This window comes from Camellia sinensis, chromosome 8 (genome assembly GCF_055761805.1).
Source record: "Camellia sinensis isolate YWXY chromosome 8, ASM5576180v1, whole genome shotgun sequence".
Classification (NCBI taxonomy): Eukaryota; Viridiplantae; Streptophyta; class Magnoliopsida; order Ericales; family Theaceae; genus Camellia; species Camellia sinensis.
This window is the reverse complement of record NC_138968.1, coordinates 27,873,943-27,899,313: the sequence shown is the minus strand read 5'-3', so window position 1 is coordinate 27,899,313 and position 25,371 is coordinate 27,873,943.

Sequence of the window (25,371 nt, the reverse complement as noted above, 5' to 3'; positions counted from 1 at the left end):
AGATGCAGAAAGTGCAAAGCAGAAAGCATACAGCATGAACAAATATAGAACGTGCAAAGTAGAAAGTATAGGTATTGAACAGATATAAAGCAGAAAATGTGAAGCATAAAATGTAAAGTGCAGAGAGGGAACTGAAATGAATACCTTCCAGGCTCGCCAGTAGCCTCTGATCAACTCTCCCCTCAGGCGGGAGATAGAGCTCATATATCCGTATAGGGTGGCGAGGCCAGCTCCGCCCCAGTTATAGAAGCGTACTCGGGGAAAGGTCACCAGGGTGCTTAACAGATATACGCCCACGATGTTCCACCTGTTCGAAAACAAGGTGGTATCGAGGACAAACATCATAAAGCCCCTGGCGTACTGCTCCATCTCCTCTAATGTCTCTGGCTCGCTCCCTCAAAACTGCTTAGTGAACCAGCTATATCTGACCATAGCTATCCGATACAAGGGTGGATGCGCTCCTTACAGCTCGATCCAGGCCACCTCCTACTCCCCCATGTTGGTGTCGAAAGGGATCAGATCACCCCCTACTCCTAAGTCGATGATCATGGCAAAGTCGTAGGGAGTCATCATCATCTCCTCAGCCGCAGAGAAGTGGAAGGAGTTGGTGGTGTCCCGCCACCTCTACACAAGCACGCTTAGAAGAGGATGGCTCACAGTGACCCGTGTCAGGCCGGAGCAAAAAAGGCCAAAGCTGGCCTTGTCAACAATGTCACGAACTCTTGTAGGGAGCTCGTCGTAGCAATCTCTCGCAGTCGTAGCTTCGTACCCTCTGAAGGCACGAGATTCCCCTTGTGGCCAAGAACAAATAAATCAGATAAGGCAGTGGTGAAAGTACAGTCAGATAAAAGGCAATGCAAGAAATGTAGTTTAAAGAAAGGTAGGAATGCATGAGAACAGAGTTCATACCTCAGTGGCGCTGGATGAAAGGTGGGAAACCGATTCGCTCAGCAAAAGGTCCTTCGGTACACCACGAGCAAAGTTACTGAACCACCTAATGCCTCTGTATGGCAAGATATGCATGCAAGGATGATACCTCACTAGATCAAAAGGCCATACCCTTAATGGTAGTGGCTTCGGCTCAAGCTCAGACTCAAACTCCGCCTTGAGGTCAGCCTCGATGTCCTCGGCCGCCTCGCTAGCCTCGGCAATGACTAGTTCCTCTGTCTCAGCAACGGGTAGAAATACGAAAGGAATCTCTGGAAGAGCCCCGTCATGTGGAAAATCATCTTCCATTTGAAAAATGGGTGAAAAGTAGGTGAGAAGTGAAGAAAAATGGAGAAAATAGGGTAAACTTGGAAAAAGTCAACCCTAGGAGAGAGAAAATGAGAGAAAAAGTCAAAGTCCAGAAAAGTTAACCAAACCCGAGAGAAACTCGAGGAGAACAAGCCTAGAGGGGTGAAAATGAGGAAAAATCGTCAAAAACAAATTTTAATCAGTTCAAAAGAAAGAGAACTAAGAAGGTTTAGCGAATAAAGTTCACATGGGGCGTTGGAAAATGCGTAAAAAGCTCGAATCTAGAGAGAATAAGCACCTAGAGAGAGAGGGAGAGCAATTTTGGAAGTGTGGGTGTGTGGAAATGAGGGGTCTTGGTCTATACTTAAAGACCCAAGGCAAAAGGACCAAATTGCCCCGAATCTGCCATCGATGGCCGGCAGGCCACATTGGTGGCCGGCAAGGCTTTTTGATGGCCAGCAGGTGGCTGGAAGCCTCCCCCTATGGCCGGCAAGTGGCCGGTGGCCCCTCCTCTGTGTCCTGGTGCTGTTTGGGGCTTCTTCTTCCCGAGTAGTTTGTGGAAGGTTCTGTTTTGGAAGCTTGCAGCCGTGTTCCGGTGTGTGAACGTGTCCCAGTTGCTACTCTGAACAAGGTGAATCCTTTTGAACATGTTGCAATTCCTCCGAGATGTAAATCGGAGGTGCCATTGAGTATTGTTTTATTCATTTTATGCCTTTGCTCACTTTCGTTGCATAGAATATGCTGTTAATTTTGTATAGTATATGCTTCTGCTCTTATTTCTTGCATAGAATATGCTTTTGTTTTTTGCATAGAATATGCCATCAATTAACATCATACATCGGTTGTCTATCTTGCATAGAATATGCATTGTCACTGAATTGACTTGTTCATTTTGTACATCTATCGCACACGTTCACTTTTGTGTATCTATCGCACACATTCACTTTATGCATTTATCGTATTTGTTCACTTTTGTGCATCTATCGCACTTGTTCATTTTGTGCATCTATCGCACATGTTCACTTTTGTGCATCTATCGCATAAGTTCACTTTGTGCATCTATCGCATTTGTTCACTTTTGTGCATCTATCACGCACCTCTCTGTTTCATCTCAGGACGCATGAAGCGCGAGCCCGAGCTATTTTTCTTGTATCTCAGGATGCGTGAAGCGTGGCCCTAGGCGTGTTTCATCTCGAGACGTGCGAAGCACAATCCCGAGCGATTTTCTCAGTTTCTCAAGACAAGTGAAGCCCGGCTCTAGGCATGTTTTATCTCGGGACACGTGTAACTCAAGCCCGAGCAATTTTCTCAATTTCTCAGGATGCATGAAACGTGATTCTGGGCATGTTTTATCTCTGGATGCACGGAACGCGAGCCCGAGTGGTTTTCTTTCTCAAGAAGCGTGACGCGCTGCCCTAGGCTTATTTCATCTCGAGACGAGTGAAACACCAACCCGAGCTATTTTTCTTGTATCTTAAGACATGTGAAGTGCGGCCCTGGGCATGTTTCATCTTAGGATGTACGAAGCGCGACGCCGAGCAGTTTTTCCTTATCTCACGCGTAACGCGTGGCTCTGGGCGTGTTTTATCTCAGGATGCATGAAATGGGAGCCCAAACGGGTTTCCTTGTTTCTCGGGACGTGCGAAGCGCAAGCCCGAGCAGTCTTTCTAGTTCTCGAGACGCGTGTGTAACAAGCCCGCAGAGGACCTCGCTACAGTTCGGACTCAATTTGTGTCACGATTCTTAATCTGAACCAAAGAGTCCAAATCTAGCAAATCGTTTTGAGAAAACAGATTTTTTTGAAAGAAGTGCCAAACATGGACTGCTTTGCCAGATATAGAGTCGCCACCTAAATATTTTTTATGGGAGAATTTAGGAAACCCTGACTAGGTGCCAAAGGTTACGTGTCCGTCATCACCAAAGTTGCCTCGGCTCGGGAGCTTGGGTACGATTGGGGAAGGTCAGCTATGAGCACCCCCTCTTGCCCGATCCGAAGATCGGCCTCTACTAACCGTGATATCCATTTTTGAAAACGTTATGCGTTCTTATTCCAGTTATTAGCCTAGATTTACTATGTTATGCGCACAGCAAACAAGTATAGACTAAATCGCCTAAATTGGAACAAAACATTGCATGTTTGTTTTGAAAATGGTTTGCTACTCGCAAGTAGGCTAAAATCCAAGTTTTGCCACCCTCAAGTGGGCTTTAGAAAAGATGGTTTTGCCACTATCTAGTGGGCTTAAAACTCACAGTTTTAATGCATTATTCCAATTTAGGTAATTCAACCTCCATCCACAGGCATCCAAGCAGTTATATCACATAAGCAGCTAGCCTCATAGTAATCATGCTGTTATGGCAACACTCACACGCATGCGGTATGCTAAAGCATAAATACTTACAATGTACTCCGTGCCAAAATAATAAACTAGTTAGCAAACATGCGTGATCCTAGTTCATGTTAAAGTGGCTAATGCAACGCATACAGAATGCGATTAAGATAGGCTCGGCTAATCTATAATGACATGTGAAATGCTACAACTAATCACGTATTCAATTTGGAATTGAAATACAAATGCAGTTAGAATGATGCGCTGAGCCCGGTGCATGCAAGACAAATGTATGAATGCACGCATGCATTGCATAAGGTATGCTAAATTAAACGTGTCCTAATACTAACCATCAAAGCGGGTAAGTAAAAGGGAGAAAGAAGTGGAGGTTGGAAGGCATGTACCCACGCACCCACACTTATTACAAATTAGCCCTCGTTCGGAGGGACCAAAAGAATAATACAATTAACTAACTATCATGCTAATTAATTATTACAGACAATTCACTAGCTAAGCAAATTAACTAAGCTAATTAAGCAATAAAATCAGCCTCGGGAAGAGGGTCCAATGCAATGCGTGCTCGGTTCTGCTCGGAAATCCTCCACCATGCACAAGTTGCCTCTGTTTTCCCTGCTCTGCTCCTTTGAAAATTGTAGAAGTCCCAGGATATGCTCTCTGCACACTGTGGAACACCACCGGCTGAGGGGAATGGCCACCGACCAAGGGAAATGATCATCGGCCACAAAATTGATCCATCGGCCAACACTATTTGCCGGTCGGCATTGAAGATGGCCGGCCGGCCAAATCTTCCTGTAGAAACTGGTTTCACAGAAGCAGAGGACAAAACATGGCATGGCAATGCATTTCAAGCAAATGTGTGCACAACCACACCCCTTATCATGTTTATGACTCAAAGGGGGGCAGTACTCGATTCTCGGACCACCAATCGCGCACTTCAATGCGTGATGGCCCAAAAAACCAAGTTGTGCATTTTGATTTCAAATGACATGCAAACCAAATAAACACATAAAGCCCAACTTCTATCATGGTGATTCAAGAGGCAAGGCATGCATGCAAAATGCTATGCAACCTAGGCATGGAAGCTAAGTATGCAACATGAACATGTGAATATGTATAGCATGCAACAATCATGTAAAATGGAACAAGGATGTGACAATATGCAAGACAAGCATGCAACATCATGCAAAGATGGACTCAAAGTAATATAGGTAGCTCTCAAGCATGCCAAAATCAGTGGCCAAAATGATGTAACAAAGGCATGAAAACTCACACACAAGCATGCATGCACAAAGGCCTACACATGGAGCATAAGCTATCAACTCTCCAAAGCATGAAAAGGGATGGAAAATGCAAGTATGAAAGCATGGAACATGGACTGAAATATGGTCTCCAATGATGCCAAATCATGAGAACAAGCCAAGTAAAGCATGCTAGTGACACACACACCCAAGGCTAACAAGCTAGAATGCAAAGAGGCTATACAAAGCATGGCAAGCATGACCAAAACGACACCAAACAGAACTTAAACATGTTAAAACATGACTAAAAACTTCACAAAGCTAAACCAAAATATGCAAGCATGGTGGTCCAAATGCAAGATGCCTTTCTAGGCAAAATAAAGGAATGCAAGGCAAGTGTAAGGTGCATGCAAGGGACCATTAAACCAAGAAAAAACAGTAACATGGTATGTCAAATAAGCCCCAAAAACCCATAGAAACAAGGTCCACACATACTAGAATGGGGCGTTCCTTTGAAAGGCCAACAAGAGGGTTACTCTACACATGCAATAAAGACATTCAACAAGACCAAACCAACTCTGGAAATGGCTTATGGGGGTCCTAAAACCCACTGAAAAATGCTTGAAACAAGGCTTGGAAGCATGCAAATAGGAGCCCCTTTGGAAGGCCAGAAAGGGCAACAAACAAGGCAACAAGGGAGAGGGTCACCCCTCTCCTTCTTAGGACCTCAAGCCACCATCCTCACCGGGATTTCAGTGGTGAGGAGGCCCAAACAAGGTAGTCCCAGAGCTCACCAAAATCACACAAAAATGGGGCCAAACAAGGCCTAAGAGGGGGTAAATGACCCCAAACACAAAAGTGGTCTTAATGAAGTATCTTAAATACAAAAAAAAAAAAGAACTTTTTTATGTTATACACAAAGCCCAAATCCGCAAGCAAGATAGGCTAAAAGGGTGTGCAAAAATGGAGAATAAAGAGGGTAAGAAGTTACCTTTGAAGACCAGCAAGAACTACCAGCCTTTAGGTCTCAAAAACCAATCCTCAACCTCTAAAAACAAGCTCCAAGAACCTCCAAGTGATGATGGAAGTGTGTGGCTATGAAGTGGTGTGTAATAGGCCAAGAACAAGACCCTTTTGGACCCTCTAACCCACCCAAATGTAGAGAGAGAAGGAGATATAGAGAGGGAGTGATATATATGTGATATATATCAGATTTTTCTAACCCCTAAAATGGAAGGAGAGGCTCTCCTTATATAGAGAAACCAATGGGGCAAAGCTTCTCTTAGAAGCTTTGACCAAAAAGGCCAAGCTTCTCTTAGAAGCTTGGAGCAAAAGGGCCAAGCTTCTTGGAGAAGCTAGGCAAAGGGGTCAAGAGGTTCAAGCTTCTTGGAGAAGCTAAAAAAAAAGGTTCAAGCTTCTTGGAGAAGCTAAAAAAAGGGTCAAGCTTCTTGGAGAAGGTAAAAAAGGGTCAAAAGGTTCAAGCTTCTTGGAGAAGCTAAAAAAAGGGGTCAAGTTTCTTGGAGAAGCTAAAAAGGTTCAAGCTTCCTCAAGAAGCTAAAAAAGGGTCAAAAGGTTCAAGCTTCTTGGAGAAGCTAAAAAAAGGGGTCAAGTTTCTTGGAGAAGCTAAAAAGGTTCAAGCTTCCTCAAGAAGCTAAAAAAAGGTTCAAAAGGGTCAAGCTTCTTGGAGAAGCTAAAAAGGTTCAAGCTTCCTCAAGAAGCTAAAACGGTTCAAGCTTCCTCAAGAAGCTAAAAAAAGGTTCAAAAAGGTCAACCTTCTTAGAGAAGCTAAAAAAAGGGTCAAGCTTCTTGGAGAAGCTAAAAAGGTTCAAGCTTCCTCAAGAAGCTAAAAAAGGGTTCAAAAGGGTCAAGCTCTCTCAGGAAAAGGTCTCGGCCAGGAAAAGTGGCCGATTGATCAGAAACAGCGGCCGGCCGACCAAACACAATGCCGACCGACCATCAATAGTGCCGACTGGCCATCACCAATGGCCGGTGGCAAGGAAACAAGGCCGGTGGCCTCAAGCCATGGCCGGTGAGGTATAGGGATGGCCTACAAGCTACTTCCCACCCTCAGAAGCAAAACAACAAGTGTTTGGTGCAAAACCAGACACAAAACAGTTGAGTCAAGAGATCTTGAGGCAGGGCGCGTAGCCGAGACCTCCGGGAACTCAAGACGAACACGAACAAGGATGATCACCGAGTGTTCAAACGATGACGTCCAAGTCTTGAGGTCGGTCAAAAATGGGGTGTCTACAGCGTGAAACTTGACCCCGAGCGATTTTCGTTCTTCAGTTTCTCAAGACGCGTGAAATGCGACCCTGAGCAGTTTTTGTTCTCAGTTTCTCAAAATGCGTGAAACATAACCTTGAGCGATGTTTTCTTTCCTCGTCTCTTGTTTTGGCGTGGTTAGAGTGTGTTTTAGACCTTTTTGCATGGAACCTGTGTCGGTTCTAAGCTTGAAGTTGTTCATTCATTTTTTATTATATCGTTGTCTTTCTTATCTCATTTGTTATTGCTTATTACATCATCTCACATGATCATAAGTTTTCAAAATAACCGATTTCGCGTAGCGTGTGAATCTAACTTTCAAAGTTGCATTGTGCATATCATTTGCATTTTTCCACAGAACTACGCTGGTTTGATTCCTTGCAAAGGGATACGTAGGCAGCCTACGGGTGCAACCATTTATTTCTATCTTGATTGTTTGTCCAAGTCTTACGGCCTTGTCAAAATGGGTCATCTCCGAGCTTTGACATTCACTCACGTCATTTCATGACTCCAAGTTCTGTCAAAGAAGGGCAACTGTAGACACCCCATTTTTTACGGCCCTTACGACTTGGACATCATCGCATGCATACCCGATGATGAGTTTATTTGCTTGTCAAGTGCTCGAAGTCCTCAGCTGAATGCCATAACTTTGAGCCTTTCAAACCTTGCACCCCTATTTTCTCATTCTTAGACCAAACCTTGGTTTTTCAAGCTTGCAACTTCTGGTGGCCTGCCGGCCACCTTTTTGGGCTGCTGGCCATCACTCTTGGTTGCTGGCGACTGATGTGGCATGCCGGCCACCAGTATGTTTTGCAGATATTTTGTGACAATTATGCCAGCTATTTGCACAAATGTTTGCATCTGCTCCCACGTATAGGGCTGGATGTTCTTGAGGGGAATTCATGTTTTCTATATATAAAGGGCCTCCCTCTCATGTTTGGAGGTTAGAAAAATTTTAGAGCAAAATTTTTCCTCTCTCTCTACAATTATCTCTCTCTCTTCCAAATTCCTACACTTTAGCCTACATATTCTTAACCTTTGCCAATGCACCCTCAACCAAACCATCTCATCTTTGAGTTAAGGTACTTTTGAGCTTGGTGTGAGCTCTTGAAGGGTGTGTTGTCTTGATTTGTTGCCTCGAATTGGTCTTCTCTTCAAGAAGTATAAGGCTTTACTTGTTACTTTGTTTTATCTGCTATTATTCTTGCTGTTTTCCAACTGTTTTTGGGCTATAAAAACTCTGTATTTTTTGACTGAAGCTTGGGTTTTAAGGCCATTAAAGGTTGAGGGGTGGTTCACCTTTCTTTGCACCTTGTTTTGAAGGCCTTTTCCCTTGTGTTTCCCATCCTTGTACTATCTGTTTTTGAGCTTTTAAAAACTAATTTTCAGAGTAATTTTAGTGGCCAAAATCATGTTTTGAAGTCCAAAATTAGAGGGGTTATCCTCCCCTCCTTGTGTCTTGCTTACTAGCCTAGCTTGTGCTATGTTTTAGCATATTAATCTAGCTATTTTTGTCCTAATTCCAACATGTTTTAAGACTTATTTTAGATTATTTTAGCACTGTTTTTGGTTGATAGTTGTATTTGAGCTTTGTTTTGCGTGCTTATAGTGTAATTGTCCTCATAAGTTTGGTGTTCTAGGCCTTAGACACTTTCTTATTTGAGTTGATTGCATTTATTTATGGCTTTCCATACTTGTGATCACTCTTAATCACCTCTACAACCTCCTTCCTTTCTTGGCTTTTGTTTTTCTTTGAAAGTGGTTCAAACAAATTGTTTGTTTAAAGCATGAGATTGAGATGTCATGCTTAATGGTTTAATCCCTTTGGGGTTCATTACCAATGGTGTGATGTCTCTTTCATACTTAAGATAACACTTGGTTTGAGCTTTCTTTCCATTTAGAGGACTCAAACTCACCATTGGACTCAATTGATTAAAGAATGGATGGTAATCTAAGATGGAGTAATTAAAATGGGACTAAAATTGTGCAAGATAATAAGAAGTATTGTGTTCAATCGGACATTAATTGAACACATGGAAGCTTGAGGCATTTCATACTCATTAGTAATAAAATGGTTCAAGTTTCCAAGGTCACCACTTCCCTTGATCAACTCATTAAAGGGAGGAGGTTAGAGTCTTATTTTGTTACATTTATTGAAATTGCACACTTTGGTTCATAAGCCATCATGCAATGAAATTGCTTGAATTGGTAGTTTGTGGACCAAGCTTGCTACTTCTTTGATTTGTTCATGAAAAGAGTGGTGAATTGTGCAAACAAACCCTTGAGAATACCCTGTGCATGCTCTATTTGTTCTATGTTGCAGCAAGATGAACTGGGCAGCAGTGGCTTGCAGGCCACTTTCCATGGCTGGCCGGCTATCACTGGTGGCCGGCAAGCCCTCACTACTGGCCGACCGGCCACTGATGCAAAATTTAGCAGTGTGTTCTTTGAGAAAAGCAGAGCTATTCTGAAAGTAAACAAAGGTGTTAGTGTTCTATTGTGCAACAGAGGTCTTTTGGAAGCAAAACAGTGGCTTTTCGGGTGAAAACCGAGCACATGCATAAGCATTCATAGCGTATCGAGCATGTTTAAGTTTAAATGTTTAGCTTAGATGATTGTTGTAATTAATTAGTTGTAGCTAGTTAATTTTTGTAAGGTGTTGTAATTAATTAGTTAGTTAACTAGTTCTTCGATTTCGTTTTGTAATTATTTTAGTTAGCTAGAATAGTTAATTCAAGTGTTGTAATAATTAGTTAAATAGTTTAGCTAATTTCATTCTTTCGGTAATAATTAGCTTAGCTTTAATTAGTTAGCTAGTTAGTTCATTCGGACTCTCCTTCATGAGAGTGCAATGTTGTAATAACGTGTATGTCTTCCAACCCCACGTCTTTCTCCCTTTTATTTACTAGCTTATGATGGTTAGTTTAGGGACATCACATTTTGTTTAGCATACTTCATGTTTGCATCCATTTTATTGCATGCACTGAGGCTCGATTCATCATTCTAACTACATTGTTAGTTTAATACTTCGTTGAATACGTGCTTAGACCGCATGCTATTTCATTGATTCATATGCCACATTAGTAGCCGAGCCTATTAGTTGCATTTTTGCATGCGTTGTATTAGTCATATTGCATAGTTAGGAATCATGCATTTTTCTAACTCTATTGTTTATTTTAGCTTGGAGTACTAGGTGAGCCTTTACTCATTTTAGCATATCGCATGCGTGTGATTGTTGCCATGTCAAAGAATGCTTACCATGAGGCTAATTGCTTGAATTGGAATAATTTGAGTAATGTTCATATGCGATCACTTTTTCAAGTGGTACATATTCGAAACAATTTTGCAAACAAACATGAATCAAGCGTTCCAATTCTTGCAAATTTAGTCCATAGTTGTGTGTGCGCGCATCACATAGTAATGCTAGCTTAATAAGCTGAAACAAGAGCATATAATGTACATAAGATTCATATCATGATTAGTAAAGGCCGATCTTTGATCGGGCGAGCGAGGGTACTCAATTCGTTCATGACCTTCCCCTCTCGTACCTAAGTTCCTGAGCTGAGACAATCTTAGTGATGACGGACACGTGGCCTTTGGTACAAGTCAAGGGTTTTCTAAATTTTCCCAAAATAAAGATATTTAGGTGGGGATTTTGTATCTGGCAAACCAGTCCATTTTTGGCAATTTGATTCAAAATCCATTTTCCAAAAGATTTGTCGAATTAGGACTCTTTGGCGTTTATCTATTTCACATTGCACTTGTGGAATCAGATTCAGAATTGCAGGAGTCCGATACTGTAGGGCTTATTTTGACTTCCGAAAAGGGGCACGAAAAAGTTGAGCTAAAGTTTTGCTCTTATCTCGGGACGTGTGAAACGCGACCCCAAGCGGTCTTGCTTTTAACTCAAGACGTGTGAGGCGCGACCTTGGGCGGTTTTTATCTCAGGATGTGTGAAATGCGACTCCGAGAGGTTTTCGTTTCTTAGTATCTCAGGATGCGCGAAAAATGACCCTGAGCAGTTTTCTTTCCTCGTCTCACGTTTTAGCGTGGTTAAAGTGTGTTGTAGATCTTTTTGCGTGGAACCTATGTTGGTTTTAAGCTTGAAGCTACTCATTCATATCTTGTTATTGCTTATTGCATCTGTTATTGTTTATTGCATCATCTTGCATGATCATGAGTTTTCAAAATAGCCGGCTTTGCGAAGCGTGTGAGTCCAGCTTCAAAGTATCTTTGTACATATCATTTGCATCTTACCCCAGAACTACGCTGGTTTGATTCCCCGCAAAGGGATATGTAGGCAGCTTGTGAACGCAACCATTTAATTTATGTCTTGATTATTTGCCCAAGTCTTACGGCCTTGTCAAAATGGTCGTCTTCGAGCTTTGACATTCACTCACGTCATTTAATGACTTCGAGTTCTGTCAAAGTGGGGCAACTGTAGACATCCCATTTTTGGCCGCCCTTATAACTTGGACGCCACCACTTACACACCCAATGATGAATTTATATATACTTGTCAAGTGCTCGAAGTCCTCAGCAGAATGCCATAATTTTGAGCCTTGTGTTTGTTCACTAGCTTAACATGCTCCATGTTTTAACTTATTGTTCTAGCTATTGTTAGCTTAATTTCAGCATGTTTTAGGACTATTTTCAGTTGTTCATTGCATTTGAGCTTTGTATTGCATGTTTGTAGTGTAATTGTCCTCATGGGTTTGGTGGTTTAGGCCTTAGCCACAAACCTATTTAAGTTGATAGCATTTGTTTATGGCTTTTCATACTTGTTTTCACCTTTAATCACTTCTGCAACCTCCCTCATTTCTTGGCTTTTTATTTGCTTTGAAAGTTGTTTCAAGCTACTTGTTTGTTTAAGCTTGAGATTGAGATCTTGTGCTTAATGGTTTAATCATTTTGGGGGTTCATTACCAACGGCATAACACTTCTCTCATGCCTAAAACAACTCTTGGTTTGGTACTCCTTTTCATTAGAGGACTTAAAGCTCACTTTTAGACTCAATTGGTTAAGGAATGGTTGGTAATTAAAATGAAATAATAAAATTGAGATTAAAAGTGATGCAAGATAATAATCAAGTTGGTATTCAATCGGATGTTAATTGAACACATGGAAACTTGAGGCATTTCATACTTGTTAGTGATGAAATAGTTCAAGTTTCCAAGGTCAACCACTTCCCTTGATCAATCCATGATAGGGAGGAGGTTTGAGAGTCTTTTCTTGTACATTTATTGAAATTGTACACCTTGGTTCATTGGCCATCATGCAATGAAATTGTATTGATTGATGGCTTGTGAATTGAGCTTGCCACTCCGTTGAGCTGTTTTGATGATAAGGAGGGGTAAGGTGTACAAACATACCTTATGAATATCCTGTTTTGTGCTCTGTGTGCTTTCTATTGCAACAGGAAGAACTAGGATTTTGTAGCCGACAGGCTACCTTTTGTGGCCAGTAGACCACAAGTTCTAGACAGCAGGCCACAAGTTCTGGCTACCGGCCACTTTCGTCAGATTGAGCAGTAACTCTTTGGAGCAGAACAGAGTAGTGTCTAAGGTGAAAAGAGGTTCTCCTGTGCAACGAAGCATTCTGGCAGCAGAACTGTGGGCTTTTCGAGTGGAAATCCGCGCATGCATGAACATTCCTCGCTTCCCGGGGCTGAGTAATTAGTTGATTAATTAATTATTGTAATTCATGTTGTAATTAATTAGAGAGGGAGAGAGAGAGAGAGAGAGAGAGAGAATTGTGTTGGAGAATTCAAGTAAAGGGAAAGGAATACAAGAAGAGAAGTAATGAGAGAAAGGAATAGCTCAAGAATTTCAGCCAATTAGTAAAAGGGATAGCTGATGGTGAACAGAGGAAGAGACGGTGGCTGGATTCCGGTAGTGAGGCAATGGAAAGGAGGTGGAGCACAAAGTAAGGAAGCACAACATGGTCTCATCACTGTCTTTGTGGACAACATCCCGTCAACTATGGACGCCAAAGCTCTGTACAAACTCTTCATCAAATTCGGGATTGTGAAGGATACTTACATTCCTTTCAAAAGAAGAAAAGTGACCAATTCAAGATTCGGGTTTGTGCGGTATAATTGTAGCATAGCAGCATCTGTCGCAATCCAAAAAGGAAATGGGCTCTTGGTGGATGACGCTATGCTAGAGGTCAAACTGGCTGCTTATGACAGAAACAGCAGAAGTGAACAGAGTAAGAAAAAGCTCCAGCCTCCCAGAAGATTCTCGGATACGATCAATTTCAAGGGTAAAGATGCACTTGTAGGGCACAGATCTTTTGCTGAAGTCCTAAAGGGTGTCACCTCTGCAGCGGAAGGTAACACAAACACAAACATAACCATAAAAGCCAAAGAAGAGGGCAATGGTTGGCTGTACGAAAGTGCCATCGTCAGGTTCAACAACGAACATTCCACTCACAACATCCTAAAAGTCCTGGAGGAGAAAGGGATGGAGCAGATAGAAGTCAGAAAAGGAGGAGGTAGAGATGTAATTATCTCCTTTAACTCCACTAGTGCTCTGCAATCAAACATTGGCAAGATCAAAGAGTGGTTCAAGGACGTGAGCCAATCTGTGATGGAATGGAGGCCAGATTATCATCTGCAACAAGAGCGGTGCGTGTGGTTGCGATGCTATGGTATTCCCCTGCATCTTTGGAGTAGGGATACTCTTAACAGCATTGGCAATATCTGGGGCACTATTCTCAGCATAGACGATGACGTTTGTCACCCAGAATCCTTCTCTTATGCTACGATTAGAGTGGCTACCGTATGCATGGAGCTCATCAATAAAACTATTACTCTAGAGTGTAAGGGCCACCCTCATCCCATCCTTGTTTGTGAAGACCATCTAGCTGATTCTAGTAGATTGAAGCCCTTCGGCATGAACGACTCCAGCCCCACTGAAACCTGCTTCAGTGATGAGGGTAGGATCCTTCCAGCAGCAGCGGCTTGGGTGAAGATTGATGGTGATGAGGTGGCAGAGAGGAGAGCCGTGATTGGTGCTGACCTGGCTTGCACAAATGAGGTTGTGCAGAGGAAGGTGCTTCCTGCCAGTCACACAGCTGAAGAAGTGGGTACTGTTGTCGAGGAGACCCCCTGTAAAGATGGTTCCAGCAGAGACAAAGCAGCATGCGTAGAGGGGCTTTCGATGGAGGGGTCAGTGCTAAATTCAAAAAGTAATGAGGGTAAGATCAGGTGTGCTCAGCAGGCCTTCTCTTCTGATCATATTAGCAGGTATGACTTTAATAATGGTATTGGACCTGATATCAATTTGGACGAAAATTTGGCTAATGTACCTCTCACTAGTCTTGGGCCTAGCATAGGGCCTGGCATTAATTTGGAAGTTTTCTTGGCCCACTCTCCCAGTGGCCATGAAATTCTACCCCAGCCCATTGACTCTGATAATTTCAACCCTCTAAGTAACGGCATATTAGCCCATGCCAAGTCAAGACCTACTGGGCTATTACCCATGGCTATAGAACTGCAAAGTCAAGACCTCATTCATGCGGCCAAAGCTAAAACCCCCATCCTTAATACAAAGTCTCTGCAGCCTGAAAAGAAAAAAGGGAAAAAGAAGGCTCATATAGAGGGCTTTACCAGCTTCGCTAGATTCCATGGCTATAGAACTGCAGCAGCTCACAAGCATTCCTCTAAGTCAGTTGTTTTCAGTCCAGCAGTTTCTGCTTTTGCTCAATCTGATCTATCTGAAGGTAGTTCATCTTCGAATAATGATCTATTTGAGGAGGCCAAAGCCACTATACACTTGGGGAAATGCTTAGGCATCAACTACAATGGGAAAGAAGACACTGTGTTGAGCAAGATAATTGATTTAGAGCTTAAAGACAAGGACAGAATCTCTGATAAGGGGCAGGATCAGAAATAAGCTTCTGCTCAGGGGAGCCTCGAGCTAGCCATTTTGTTTATCTATGAAGCTATTATCTTGGAACATTAGGGGTTTGGGTAAATCTGAGAAGAAGGGAAGAATTAAAAGACTGATTAAGGACAAGCATGTTGATATTGTTTTTTTCCAAGAAACCAAACAAGCCGTGGACTCTGAAAATGTTGCTAGAAAGCTTTGGGGATGCAGAAATATGGACTTCATGTCTGTGGATCCTGTAGGCTCTGCTGGTGGACTTCTATGCATATGGGACCCTTCAGTCTTCCAATTATCCGGCTGCTGCTGCACTAGGAGGTATATATTACTTTCTGGCTTGCTGTATAATTCCTTTGATTGTGTTTTGATAAACATATATGCACCAAATAACCCCTCTGCTAGATCATCTTTTTGGGCGGGTATAGTCAAGCTCAAGGATCACTTTCCTGCTCCTTGGTGCATGGGTGGAGACTTCAATGAAATTAGACATGTAGGTGAGAGGGTTGGTTGCTCCAGGAGAGACATGGGGATGAAACATTTTAATGAGTTTATTGAGAAATGTGAGCTCCATGACTTACCTCTTCATGGTAGGAAATACACTTGGTGCAATGCCCAGGAAGCTGAGAAATGGAGCCGCATAGACAGAGTACTCCTCAGCCCAGAATGGTTGATAAGCTTCAGAATGAAGTTATGGGGCCTGCCTCGACTAGTTTCTGATCACTGTCCTCTGCTGTTGATGGAAGATGAAAGAGACTGGGGTCCCAAGCCTTTCAAGTTTCTCAACGCCTGGACTCTCCATCCAAGCTTCTCTAAGTTCTTTGTCAACATTTGGACCAGCACTACTGTTACAGGGTGGGCCGGATTCAGAATTGTTCAAAAATTAAAGCAGCTAAAGACAGAGTTAAAAAAATGGAATGTGGAAGTGTTTGGACATGTCACATCCAAACTCAAGGCTTTAGAGACGGAATTGCATACATTAGACATCCTAGCAGAGGATGGTCTCTTGGATGACTCTGGGAGGTCAAGAAGAAGAGTGGTCAGAGGTGAAATGTGGCATTTACTCAGAATGGTGGAGTGGATTTGGCACCAAAAATCCAGATTGAACTGGACCCTAAATGGGGATAAGAACACTAGATTCTTCCATGTTTTTGCTAATACCAGACACAGTAGAAACATGATCAGCTCTATAGTAGTTAACGATGTGTCCTATGAGGATCCTAGCAGGGTTCAATTAGAGGTCTACCAACACTTCAAGAAGTTGTTTGCTGAGGATTGGGTCAAAAGACCCGTCTTGGGAGGGCCATTCAACACCATTGAGGCAGACTATGTCTCTCATCATCTGGTTGCAGAATTCAGTGAAGCTGAGGTGTTGGCTGCAATTAAGGATTGTAATAATAACAAAGCCCCAGGCCCCGATGGTTTCAACCTGTTGTGTTATCAGAAATTTTGGAAGACTATGAAGCCTGAGATCATGCAATTCTTTGCAGATTTCCACACAAATAGCAAACTGACTTATGGGATTAATAGTACTTTCATTAGTTTAATTCCTAAGTTGGAAAATCCCTCCGGCCTATCCGATTACAGACCCATTAGTCTTGTAAGCTCCATGTACAAAATTTTGGCAAAAGTGTTAACACATAGACTGAAGCCAGCCCTATCCTCAATTATTGGTGAAACTCAAACTGCTTTCATAGGTGGAAGAAACATCCTTGATGGGGTGTTCATTGCCAATGAAGTGGTAGATGGTTGGAAGAAGACTAACAAGAATGGTTTGATCTTAAAGCTAGATTTTGAAAAAGCTTTTGATTCGGTTAACTGGGAATTCTTGTTCTCTCTGCTATCTAGTTTCGGGTTTGGTAACAAATGGATCTCTTGGATGAAAACTTGTGTGTCTACAGTTAGGATTTCCATTCTTGTGAATGGGGCTCCAACTAAGGAATTCTCACCACAAAGAGGGCTAAGGCAGGGCGATCCGTTATCACCTTTCCTATTCAATATCGTGGCCGAGGGGTTAAACATTCTTTTGGTCAGAGCAATTAACCTTGGCATTCTTAGAGGTGTTCATGTCGGATCCAAAGATGTCCTCTTGTCTCACCTACAATTTGCAGATGACTCAATTCTTTTTTCTGAGGCAGATTGGGATCAAATGGTACTTATCAAAAGAATTCTCAGGTGCTTTGAAGTTCTATCTGGACTTAGAATTAATTACCACAAAAGCGTGGTGTGTGGTGTCGGTGTGTCTGATACTTTATTGCTCTCCTTTGCACATCTTCTTAACTGCAAAGTCCATAGCCTTCCTTTGAAATTTTTGGGACTGCCTCTAGGTGCCAATCCTGGTAAAAAATCTACCTGGAAGCCCGTGATTGACAAGATCAGATCTAAACTCTCAGGGTGGAAGAGGAAACTACTATCTTTTGCAGGTAGATTAACCCTAATCAAGTCTACTCTATCTACTTTACCAGTCTACTTTCTTTCTTTGTTTAAGATGCCAGAAGGTGTGGCAAGAGAATTCGAAAAGATTGAGGCAGCTTTTTTATGGGGCAGTAATGATCTTAAAAGGAAAGTGCATTTAGTGAAATGGGGGGAGGTAACCAAAAGCTTGGACCAAGGGGGCCTGGGTATCAGAAGAATAAGAGATATGAATGCTTGTCTACTGCTCAAATGGTGGTGGAAATTTGGAACTCAAGTAAACTTTCTTTGGAGGAGAGCTATATGTAGCAAATACAATATTGATGAGGCTAGTTGGCATCCACCTTTAAAGTCCTCCTACAAACATTCTAGAGTTTGGAAGGACATATTGTCGATTGGGATTCATAGCACAAATATTTACAATCTCTATATAGATAACTGCCAAATCCTAGTGGGGGATGGGAGTAGGATTAAATTTTGGCATGACAGATGGTGTGGCAGCTCTAGTCTCAAGTCTACTTTTCCCCTTCTCTTTAATCTCTCAACAGATAAAGAAGGCTCTCTACAACAATTCATGGCAAGAAAATCTAGCCCAAACAATTGGAATTTTCCCACTAGGAGAGTGCTTTTCAGTTGGGAATTGGAACAAGAAGCTAACTTACTTGGTCTACTATCTTCAGCTCCATCTCTGTCAATCGGCAGAGTTGATCATCTTATCTGGGCTTCGGCATCTGCAAGTCCTGGTGTATTTTCCGTGTCCTTACTCTACTCTGCCTCTAACTCTAGCCTAGGGCCTCATTTTAACATTTGCAAGCATATCTGGAATGGGGCAGTCCCCCCTAAGGTTTCATTCTTTACTTGGCTGGCCTGGAAAAACAAAATCAAGACAGCAGTGTTTATGCACAGAATTGGCATCTTAGATGCTTCTGCTTCGCTCATCTGCCCATTTTGTCGTTCTGAACCTGAATCTGCTGTCCATATCTTGCTTCATTGCCCATTTTCTTGGTTGATTTGGTCATCTATAATTAATGAGTGGGGGTTCTCTTGGTGCATTCAAGGATCTGTGGATGATCTCCTCCAATGGTGGATGACTGTCAAGCTCAAAAATTTTGATAGGTTAATTTGGAGAGCCATCCCCCTTATTGTTCTCTGGTCGCTTTGGAAACTTAGGAATGAATGTGTCTTTGCAGCGGCTCAACCTAGTCTCTCTGGCTTTAGTGAAAATATCAAGCTTAGAGCAATACTTTGGCTGAAAGCATCAATTAAAGATCTTCCTTATTCCGTTGATGATTTAATCCTCAACTGGCGTCAAATCAGAGGATGGTCTTAACTGTTCTGAGCTGCTTGTGTTGAAAACTGGGTCTTTTATGGATGTCCTGTGGAGTTTGTTAGCTTGCAGACAGTTTGTAGTCTTCTGATCTGCTCTGCTGGACAGAACAAGGCTGCTGTTGTGTGTGAGTGTTAGCTTGCTAATTGTGGAAGGCTTCAGAACAAGGCTGCTGTTGTGTGTGAGTGTTAGCTTGCTAATTGTGGAAGGCTTCTGATATGTTAAGGTGACTGATTTTACTGAGTTTTTAGAATGTCTAAAGGGCTGCAGTATTGTTCCTGGAATTCACGGAGTGTAGTTCAAAGGCAATGCAGGTTCAATGCTTGGGTGCTACTGTCAAATGGATAAACTAGTTTTGTGCTGCTGTGTGCATGTCTTAACAAGGCTGCAGTATTGTTCTTGGGAATTCAAGGAATGTAGTTCACAGGCAATGCAGGTTCAATGCTTGGGTGCTACTGTCAAATGGATAATCTAGTTTTGTGCTACTGTCAAATGGAGTCTAGTTCTGTCTGGGGTTGTAGAGGACTGCCACTGTTTTGCTGCTGTCAATCACGTCTGGTGGGGTCTGCTATGTATGCTAAGTCTTGGAGTAGTGTATGTTATATCTTCACATGGGGTCAGAGTATCTATTTGGTCTTCACAAGGCTGCTGTTGATCTCTTTGGCTTTCTTATAGCAACACACTCAGATAGTTAGTCCCTATTAGAGTTGCCTGATTACCTTATGGCTGGGTTGTTCAGGGGGCTGTTCTACCTTGGTTATGTGTTTTTTCTTTTCGTTGGTCCCTCTCCAACTTTGGGGTGCTAGCAAATGATAGGATGATCTCTTTGGTGCCAACCTAGTTGGAATCAATTTGCTCATTGTGATGCGTTGCACTCCCATGCCCTTTATTGATGTATTTAACTTGTTTCATTGTACTTGTTTGTTCATCAATAAAGTTTTATTTTGCCGATCAAAAAAAAAAAATGTTGTAATTAATTAGTTAGTTCTAATTTGTAATTAATTAATTAGTGTTATTGGTTTTGAAATAACTAGTTGGAATAGTTAGTTTATTTGGTTTGTAATAATTAGTTAATTCGTTTAGCTAGTTAGTTTATTCAGACCCACCTGCGCGAGGGCAAGCAATTGTAATAATGTGTATGTCTTCTAACCCCACGTCTTTCGCCCTTTTATTTACTTACTTATGATGGTTAGATTAAGGCATCATGTTTTGTTTAGCATCTCTCATGCCTTACATCCATTATCTTGCATGCACCGTGGCTCAGCGCATCATTCTAACAATGCATTGTTAGTTAATACTTCTTTGAATACGTGCTTAGACCGCATGCTATCAAATTGAGTCATATGTCATATTAGTAGCCGAGCCTATTAATTGCATATCGCATGTATTGCATTTGTCATATTGCATAGTTAAGATCATGCATTATTCTGACTTTGTCATCTTTTTTTGGCTTGGAGTACTAGGTGAGCTTTTACTCACTTTTGCATATTGCATTGTATGTTAGTGTTATCATGTCAAAACATTTTCACCATGAGGCTAAGTGCTTAAGTGATAAACTGTTTGAATGCCTGTCGATGAAGGATAGTTACTTGAATTGGGATAGTTTGATTAAATGTACATTTAAGCCCATTTTTTCAAAGTGGCACATTCACAAACAATTTTCAAACAAACATGAGATCAAATGTTCCAATTTTGGCAAATTAGTCTATACTTGTGTGCGCATCACATAGTAACAATAGCCTAATAAATTGAAACAAGAGCATATAATGTAAATAAGATTCACATCATGATTAGTAGAGGCTGATCTTTGATCGAGTGAGCAGAGGTGCTCAATTCATGACCTTCCCCTCTCGTACCTAAGTTCCTGAGCCGAGACAATCTTGGTGATGACAGACATGTGGCCTTTGGCACGAGTCATGAGTTTTCTAAATTTTTCAAAAATATTTAGGTAACGACTCTGTATCTAGCAAAGTAGTCCATTTTTGGCATTTTGATTCAAAATCAATTTTTCAAAAGATTTACCAAATTCAGACTCTTTGGTGTTTATCTATTTCACATTGCACCTATGAGATCAGATTCAGAACTGTGGGAGTCCGACACTGTACGGCTAGTCGTCTTCTGAGAGGAGCATGAAAATTCAAGCTACACCACTATTGCAGGGGTCGACCCCTGTGACTTTTTTTCCAGATTTTTGTTCGGTTGGGCCCTACTTTTTAGGGATTTTTGACTTACTCCTTTCATTTAACCTTGGAGCTACTATTCTATTAATATCTAGTAACTATAAATAGACCCAAAGCTCTCTTTCTCTCATTAGTTTCTTCTCTTTTTCCCTCTCACCCGTAACTCTCTCTCTCTTTGTCTCAACATTCACTTTCTCTCACTTAAATCCTTAGATCTACTCACCTAGAGGCATTTCCGCACCTTGATCCTTTGAGATAAAGTGTAGATTGTGTCAAGAGCTTCCCTTTGATCCGAGTGGTTAGTGAGTTCGTTGATGTCGAGTTTTTCTAACTTCTTCTCTTTCACCCATCAAGCTTGAGGTAGGGATTTTTCGCACCTCCTTATGGGTTTTAACTTAGCTATTTGTTTTATAAAACCACCTTGTGAAAGAAATGGACCTTTTGAATAAATCTTGGGTTTTGGTTCTAAGTTAAAAGGAGGGTTTTTCAAATGGTTTCATGGAAACGATTGTGGGGTTGGGAAATGAGGTGTAGAGGTGACAATGTGGTTGGTTTTGAAATTTGGAAGTGATTTTGGAAGAAGGGTTTTGCCTCAAATGTTGATTTTGTATAAATAATGATATGGATGTTGGAAATATGGAATTTAATTGTTATTAATTAAGATGGTAGAGTTAGGTATGTATTACTACTTGCATGTCAAAATTTGGAAAGTTTATCCTTATGGAAATTATTTTATTTGTTTAGAAATATATGTTTTGGACTATCAGTGGAGGATAGCCATGATTGTTGTAGAAATTGCATGAGGACTAGGAGAACGAAAACTATTTCTTGTCCATTGCATCGAGCATTGTCATACATTTGCACATTTGTAATAATTACATTGTTTTAAGAAAATGGTGAATACTTGGTGAATCTGGATAGAGGGTGTGGTTACTATGACAAGTTGGCATGTGTGTCCTTGGTGAAAGGCCAGAAACCTGTGCGGACAAGTGTCGAGCCTTCCGGTTAATACCGGTAAAAATGACAAAAGGGTAATGCTTGTATAGCCTGCTAGCAGACACGTACCTAGAGATTCACAGAGTTGTATTCAAGCTGGTTTTCTATAAAAAGGAAAGAGTTTCATGAATGGTAACATAAACCTGGCATGGCATGATTCGAAAGAGATATAAAATGTTTTGTCATGACCATTGCATGTGCATTTTACTCTTATAGTTTTACAAAGATTCATACGTTGTGTTGGATTATTTCTACTGGGCTTTGACTCACCCTATGTGGGAAAAACATTTCAGGTGCAGATGATATGTCTCCGCCATGGCTATAGCTTGGGAGGACATGGAGCAAGAGCTTCATTTTGTTTAATTATGTATTTTGTTTTGTACAAGCCCAAGGCTTTTATATGTATTGGGATTTAAATCCATTTTTGTTGTAACCAAGTACTAAATTGGAAAGTTGTAAGCCTTTAGGGCATTCTCTTATTTGTTTACCTTTCATTTTGTTCTTCACTATGTAACACATGCTATAGATTCAGAGCTAGGCATATGAATGTATAGTTGCATGTGTTGCTCTTTTGTATAAGAAATTTAAAATTAATGGAAGTGCTTATCTCTTCTTATGTCATCTTTTAATCACTATTGTGGATGGGTTGTTGTGTTTAATTCAGGGTGCTACATCTATTTTTTATATGTTTTTTCAAAAAAAAATTAAATAAAAATAACTTTTAACCAACTTTTCAAAATAACCCTAAGTCAGCATAAACAGTATTCCCATTGAACTTGACTGGCATCCTAGCCAAGCAATGAGCAATTAAGTTCCCCTATCACTTCACATGTGCAATTTCCCACTACCTAAAACAAAAAGGAAATGAGCTTTCTACTATTTTTATTATGGAGTTATGGAGTTCAGAGAAAGTTAGAGAAATTAAGTAAAGATGTAGACAACAAAGAGATTGTGAGAATTTACATTGCTTCATTCATTGGCTTGAATGCCAATTTATACAATACATCTTGTATATACAAATAAAAACCAAAAGTCATCCTAATCCAAAAAGTCTATCCTAACATTATTACATATCTAATTTTTTGACATTTACAACACCAATCCGGCCAAAACCTTTACAACTTTCTACATAAGTCTACAGGCCTAGGCATAGCCTTATACAAAGTTTCCACACAAAAATAAATACAAAGACAAAAAAGTATTTAGAAAAATAAATGAAAAATTACAATTATTTGCCATATTCTGACAAAAATCAATCATATACACTGTCGACCCTCCCTGTGGTTTAGAGAGATAGACTGATATAAGATTTGGTTGATCTTATTTGTCATGTAACGTCAGCTAAAAGGATTTGTCTGACCACTTTCTGTCTAATAATGTAGGTTACTTCACGTGTCCTGGATAAGGTTGGAGTCGATCTCAAAACAACTGCATGTGATAGTGGGGTCCACTATGCTTCCATTCTATTAACGAGATTGTGATATTCTTCATCAGTCTCTGATGGAGGGGAATCAGGATCCTGGCTGTATTGCTTATTCCGAAATTGTTCTACATCATCCGCAGTCATGGCTAGTTCCAATAGAAGATCTAAATTATTATTTTTTTGAGATTTAATAAAATGTCAAGAGCCTCATTAATTTGTGTAGGAGACCTTTGATATGTTATGGGAAAATGAGTTACAAATAATATTCTACCATCTATGTCCATGAATGGCAATTTTGCTAAGCCATGGATATTAGAAACTACCTGTGAAACAGTTATTAGACTATCTATCCAATATTTTGTCAAAGGAAGTTTTTGAATATTTTCCAATCGCTCCCTCCGGCGATCTTCATCCAAATAATCATCTTCAAATTCAGAATCTTCAGTTTTTTTCAGATATCAAATTTGGTATGGTTAGAAAAAATGTTCTCATTCTCGCCAACCAATTGTGCTGGAGATCTAGAAAGTAAAATATTTACTCTATTGGAAGCCTTTTACTACTCATGAGAGTATTGCTTTTATGATCATTGGATATTCCATCCACTGGATTTAATCTAAAATTTGAAAAATAACTTGATTAGTTATTCCCCAATCTATGTCTTCAAAAAACCACATGCCATGGTTTGCCATGATGGTTATTTTGGAAATTTCATCTTTAAAATTTAATTTATCATAAGATCGTTCTATTCTAAGATTTGTCTAATCTTATCATGATGATCCTCAACTCGATTTTTGATTAATAGAAAAAATTTCTTTCGGAAGCAAAGTTCATACTTTTTCAAAAAGACAAATTCTTTTTATTTGTTCAAAAACTAGGTCAGAAAACTCATCTGATATGAGATCTGATAGCTGAAGAAAATTATTTACTTATTTGAAATTAATCTTCATTCCAATTCATTTGTTTAAGGATATTGAAACAAAGATTTTGCAGATCTTTTAATTTAGCTGTTTGCTCACCTAATTTGTTGGCCAGAACTCCCATGTGTTTTCGAAATTTCACTTTGTTGTGAGTTTTTCAAACTCCATTGATTTCTGTATAAATTTCTCTAGATATATCAGGATTGAAAAAATCTTTTATTTTAGATTCATCTGGTTTAGATGTTTGGATATTAGTTGAAACCGTGTTAGTTCTCATTTGACAAAAATTATTTTGATAAACAGACATAGCTGGTACACTATAAAAAGTTTTTTTTAGCTTTGGTCATGCTATCATAGGATTTAAAACTTGCTCTTGGAAATCCGTACACTTGCTTATTGCACTCATTCCATTCTGTGTAAATTCTAGGTTGTGTTCCTGCAAACACAACATAAACTTTTTTTTTGTTTGAGGATTGCTTTTTTAGCAATTGTCACCCAATATCCTTGAGTGGGTTGTTTACCCTTGTCCATTTTTTCCTTTTGGTCTAGAGGTCTTCTGCAAAAATTAAAATTACATGTTTAGTAATTTAATTTTTTGAAATAATTCCTAGTAAGAAAATCTGCAAGAAAATTGTTAGTACATTTAAGATGTTCTACCTCAAAAGTATATTCTGAAATTTTGTTATACCGGGCTAATCTTCTTCCTTAAATAAATCTCTTACTGCCTTATTATCAGTACGTACAATAAAATTTTCTGGGCTAGATAAATATGAAAACTTTTTATTGCCAATTTTATTGTAAGTAATTCTTTTTCAAAAATAATATATTTATGTTCATTTGGTTTAAATGTTCCAGAATTATATCCACAAATTAGTTCTTCTTTTTGTAATTTTATGGGTATTGAATTTTTTCTTGGTCTAATCCCATTTTCTGATAAAGGTATCTCTTTATCATATCATAAGTTACTTGGTATTGCTTTAAGAACACATTCCCAGTATGCTTCTAAGGCATCTGTTTCTAAAATTAATTTTATCACTTGTTTTAGGAAGATAAACATTTAGTAAAGTTTTAACATTTTCTTTAATTTGTTTAATTAAAGCAATGTCATTTGTTGTCCATTCGAAAATAACATTTTTCTTTAAT